This window comes from Chaetodon auriga, chromosome 22 (genome assembly GCF_051107435.1).
Source record: "Chaetodon auriga isolate fChaAug3 chromosome 22, fChaAug3.hap1, whole genome shotgun sequence".
Lineage (NCBI taxonomy): Eukaryota > Metazoa > Chordata > Actinopteri > Chaetodontiformes > Chaetodontidae > Chaetodon > Chaetodon auriga.
In genome coordinates, this window is record NC_135095.1 from 13,699,505 (window position 1) to 13,705,759 (window position 6,255).

Sequence of the window (6,255 nt, forward strand, 5' to 3'; positions counted from 1 at the left end):
TGTGGGATAAAGCAGTCATGGCCCTGAGCGCTTCTCTGCCAGTTCAATGGAGTGAGTGGTACTGTCCTGCTGAGTGCTCTCTATGTCTTGCTCCCTCGCCATGTATGGGTTAATCCTGCTTTCTATCAGTGGCACTACGGAGCTTTCACAAAGAGGATTTCAGAATTAGTATGAACAGGACAAGAGACAAGCTTTGCAACGAGAGCAGCACATTTTTGCAGCAATCACTGTGGTGTGTTTTTGTTTGTCTCAGCGGGCTCCTGCTAACACCAAACACATACAGCAAACACCATCTCCAGACTTGAATGATGAATTTAGCTCCTCACCGACGGATGTGATTTGCTTGTGCAGGCCTCGTAGAAAATGATGGTTTCCAGTGCATAGCTGAGCAAAACCGGGGCCAAACAAAATGAGCCTGCATGAAAATAAGCTCTGGTGTAACCACTCCACTTTCTAAAAAAAAGTCAGAGGCTGCAGAGGTTAAACCCACAATCAAACACAGCATGTACTTGTACCTTGACACTGCAGAGTGAAGCTTGCACCAGAGTGTCAGAGTGTTACATAAATTAAAGAATATTTCGAAATAACCCCTATTGTGTGCAAGCATGTTTTTTTACACACACCACGACCACTTTCACATGTCAAAGTTCTCTCTGACATCAGGGTGTAATTTAGTTGGCTGTACATACAGTATGCAATGCAAGGAATTTTGTTGTTGCATGAAACATTTGAACAGCTTTGCCAGTGGAAAGGATTCCCCACTACACATACACACACATGGGCCGTTACTCTTCTCAAAGGGATCACCTCCAGGTGACTGACTGTTTGTGACAGTTGGTGAGACGTTAAGATGGAAAATCCTCTTAGCCTGTCCTCCGAGGCTCTGCTAAGTTCCCCACTCACAACTCATGGTTAAACACACGGCAACGGAAACCCCTCTCCCACACAATGGAGATAACAGATCAGGAAACTGCCTTTCAGCACCAAGGATACATTCAGAACATAAACACGTGTTATCTGAGTGTAAGCCATCACTGCTGTAGTAGCTTAAAATCATATGATCTACAGCATTAAAAGGTTAGTGTCTCATGCAGAAGGCATGAAAGGACAGCACTCTTAATTTCTCATGTGTATGTCCTCTGGTTGTGCACCCTCTCATTTAATTATCATAATGGACATCATGTGGACAGGGTGGACATTCTTTGACTGGCTGAGACAAATCAGAGTCATAGGATTTAACACAAGGGTAACCCATTTCCAATAAAAGAGCACTCCTCGTGCACGTGAATGACTGACCACAGAAGATATCACCTGTCAGATGATGTGAATCGACAGGAGAGTTGTAGTTAATTTCACATCCCAATACTTTGATATAGTGCAGGCAAAGCACTGCGCTACAACTGCAGCTGAGGGACGGAAAGAAATGTCTCTTCTGTAAGTAACACAGTTAATCAGAGTTTAAGAGAAAGAGAAACTATGATTGCCTTCTTATGAGTTTTATTTTAATGTAATTGCAGCTGTCATTTTTAGAAAAGATAAGTGTCTGCTCGTTTTAGAATATTTATATTTGTATTAATTCTCTTCATACAAGTAGAAAGAGGACTGCTGCTCTTATATGATTCAAGTCAATTTCATTGTAGAAATATAAAACAAACTGGAATAAATGCCTTAAATCTGGAAGTCACTAAACAAGACACAATGAGCAATGCTGGAGTTAATGATATTTTCCTCAGCCGTGCAATTAATCGATGTCTTGGTTATAAGCCAGGGATGTGGAGGCTTAACAAGAGAGGACGGTCTAATGAAGCAACGCTGCTCAGCTGCATTCCGGTTCAGTGTTTCTGTACTAAAATAAAATAAAACAGAACTAAAATCCAGCAGAGCACGGCAACTTAAACTGACCTCAGCAAAAGAGGAAACTGACGTGACTGAATGTCAAAGGGGGAACATATATACTGGCTGGCCAAACCATTATCAGACACAAGGGGGGATAAAACACAATAACTAAATCAGCCACAAGTAAGAAGACAGTTTCCTACTAACCAAAAGTAACTTTAAACTAAACTTAAATTGACTGCTAGATACACAAACAAAAGGCTCTCTCTGTGGTGCTGTAGTGCTGTGGTGGGTGCTTGGTGTAGCCCAGGGCCCAGGTGTTGGCATTTAACACTGCTCCCAGTGTTCAGTTGTTTACATGGTGAAGTCCAGATGTGGCAGAGCAGATAAACAGCGCAGTCGCTGAAAAGAAAGACAGTAGTATAAATGCACATTAAAGATAACAGAGCTGTTATTTATGTCAGATAATCACGTAGGTCAGAAAATGTTAGTTATGAAAATTGTCTGTAAGTGAATGTAAACCTGATTGAAAAGGTCAAATTAAGGTTAAAATGGGGGTAAGGGGAGGCTGTGGGTGTGGTGCAGTGACATATAGACCATTGTTATACTGGATATTTAAGCTGTCAAAGCGGAAAAACTGGAACTAAAATGACGAATGAATGCTTGCAAACGTGCATAAAACCTGGAATCTGCCGCACATATTTACTGTCTACTGTGACATGCAGAAATGACCATCGTGACACAGTACAATAGACAAAAACAACAAACAAAATGTAACGCAATAAGCCTTTTTCACAGGACAATAATACGGTGAATGAAGGCTGAATTCCCTTTAGTTGCTCCAGTTTCAGGGTTCTGGTATTGTGCATGTTGGCTAACTGTCACAGGTCATGGGGACATGTGAATAGAACAGAACCACTGTTAATGTGATTGTCAGCAGCTGTGTTTTTCCTTCTGTCACAGTCTGTTAAGGTCTATTATTACAAATTATAATGTCATGAGACTAAATATGGTACCATATGACCAGTGTCGTGTTGTTCTACTGAACTTTACCCTTTACTTAACTGTAGTAATGCAGGACGGCTCTCCAAGCCTGAAGCCCTGTGACTGAGAGACGAGCGTCCTGAGCTCTTGACTGTCACACACTGCCATCTAGTGGATGCTATGTTTTACTGCACCAAAACACTGTTACAATGTCCTGAGTAATGGGTTTCTTTGGGTGCAGTTTTCTTTCACAGATGTATCTGTCAGCTCTATTCCTGCAGAGAGGAAACCAGAATCTGTCTCAACTCTTCGACAGCAGCACACTAAAAGTGACTACTACATTAACTGCAGTGGTGGAGGAAGAATTAAGATCCTTTACACGAGAGTACCACAAGTCAAAGTCTTACTGTATCTAATAACTGTATGTTGATGCATATTACTGCATTAATTCATGTTAATAGCATCTGTTTAAAGAATAAATATTATATAAATTAATACTTTAATATGAATCTCATTAGCATGGTAGCACACGATTACTAGACATATTAGATAACAGTTAATAAACTGCTAGTTTATGCTTATTACTGCGTCAACCAATGTTAATGAACACAAGATTCTCAAAGTTGTACAGTATTTGAGTAAATGTACTTAGTTAAATTCTGCCCCTGAATAACTGTATTATTAATTATTTGTTGATTCTGAGTCGGTCACATGAATCACCATGTGCCCATTTCTTCACTTCGAATGGTCACCTGACAACAGCTGGGTTAATGCTGTGTCAAATAACTCAAGAGTTTCCTCTGATTCAAAGCCTTGTGCTCTCTCTCATTGTTTGCCAATCATGCGCCATCAACCTCTCAGTGTTTATGCGGCAGTGTATTAAAAGTAGCCGGTGATGAAATCTAATGAAATATGCCATTGTTTCTCCTTGAGACTTGTTTTAAGTCCAGTCAGTGAAATGAAAAACAAAAGGATTTAATGCCTGTGTGTGCGGATGAGTAATCCGAGCTGTTGGCTGCCTGTCAATTGTGGCCGTGGGAGTAGAAATGTCTGGCAGAGAAGTGCAGAGTCTCAGCTTCAAGTCCTAGACTATGAAAGCTGCTTACACAACTCTGTGCCTTTTTTTTAACCTCAGCAAATAGTAAGATGTGATTCTCTGGAAAGCAACCATTATTAACTAATATTCAGCACAGGCTTGTTCTGAGTTAATATTCTACATCATGCTCAATTTTTCTGATTCATACCTTACTCTTTGCCTTGAAAGTTTGGACTATAGTCAAATTTGAAACTAGGAGTTATGAGTCAGTCCTGCATCTGTGCTATTATCCTTCCAGTGAACTGTACTGAGTCTGCTTTGTGCTGGAATTTCCTCAAAAACCCTGGTAACCCTCGAGGGTACTGAAATCATGACTGCTGTATGAAACGCGTCTTTTTTTGCTGTGTTCATTCTTCTGAGTGGGGAATTTTCCATAGTGAAAGTCTGGAATTTCCGCTCTGGCACATAAATAAACTTTACTTCTTTGGTGGCTAAAGACTTCTAACATGTCTTCTTGCAAATTTATACAGTGTGGCTCGTGGTGGGGTAGACAAGTCTGAGCGAGCCTGTCGAAGTGTGTGTGTGTGTGTGTGTGTGTGTGTGTGTGTGTGTGTGTGTGTGTGTGGTGAAAATGAATACAGAATCTCCCTTAATACTCTTTGGCTGAGTCAGAACATACGTCAAACTTGTTGCTCAACAGCCAACACTTCCCCCTGTCCTAAAATGTTAATCCAACTGATATAACACCTCACTGTCTAATGGCCAGATTCAAAATAAGGAAGTGAAACGTATTTCATGAGATATCATCTCACTCTTAATCCTCTTGGTTGCCTGTGGGACAAAATTTTCCATCAGGGCCTAAGCCTCTAAAACACTGAAAACAAACTACAGCTGCTACCAAACAGGAAAAAGTAAATGAAAAATAAACAGCCGACCAAGGAGAGCACTAAAATTATCCCATCCAACAGTGTCAACAGCTCTCATTACGAGCACTGAGGCTACGTCCTCCATATTTTTGGCCATGCTAGTTGTGTGTCTTTAGGGTTAGCAATCAGTGCTGGTCAGTCAGCCTGTCCTTTTTTCCAGACTGAAATATCTCAACAACTATTGGATGGACTGCCATAAAGTTTTGTACAGACATTCATTGTGCCCAGAGGATGAATGACATTGCCATCCGTCTCAGTTGTAAGAAATTATTAGCAAACCAACACACTAAACTAAGATGGTGAACATGGTAAACATTATTTGTTAAACATATTAGCATTATCACTGTGAACATGTTAGCACTGTCACATTAGCATTTGCTCAAAGCACTGCTGTGTAGCCACACAGAGGAGCTAGAAAGACTGTACTTACAGATACAGTACATACAGCAGATGTTGCATTCAGGTCTGTGAGATGCTTCTCTGCCGCCACCTATCTGGACAAGAGGGTGGAGCTCGGGAGGATAGGCATTGCTAGACTTCCACTCTGAATGGATCTGAGTAAGAACCTGAGGACACGCCATGGTAGCAACTTGTCAGTCAAGGTAGCCACACCCTTAAACATATCCTGCTTTACTGTCTGTTTAATTCTGAATAAGTTACAAAATGAATATCAAAGTGTATTGATGAAGACTGACAGTACTAAGGCAATATATTTAGTGTTTAACCCCATCAACATCATTGATTTTTGTAAATATATGCTTATTCTGAATCTGATGCCAGCAACACATTTCAAACAAGTTGGGACAGGAGCAACAAAAGACTGGGAAAGTGGTGGAATGCTCCAAAAACACCTGTTTGGAAATTTCCACAGCTTAATAGGTTCATTGGTAACTGGGTATGCACAGGGCATCCTTGAAAGGCTCAGATGTTCACAAGTGAGGATGGAGCGAGGTTCACCACTTTGTGAACTCATGATTGTATAAAGGACATTACTACATGGGCTAGGGAACAGGTGTGTTTGCCAATGACTGCATTCTGTTGTTATTTATGTTTTGCACAGCGATGTAGTTTTTTTTAAATCAGGATTGCATTACTGGTCCTCTGCAGATACAAAAAATGGTATGAAATGCAAATCCTTACATCATCAATACCTAAATACATAACGGCCTCCTGTCATACAAATATACATGCATTAGGAGGCGCGGTTTCCCCGTACCAATATGGCGGCCGCCTTAACGCATCGCTCCACTGATCCGCAGCCGCACTGTGGAATGTAGGTGAGCTAACCTTTATCTCAGGTGTTCTCATCTGTGATAGTACCACAGTCTCAAAAAAGAGAGCACAAACTAAGCACTTATTTCTGACAAGACGAATACAAAATAATGAACGCACACATAACCATATTTAAGGAATAAATTGCACTTAAGAACCCCACGGGAAATCCCAGAACCTCCTCAGGCCACAAACCGTGAA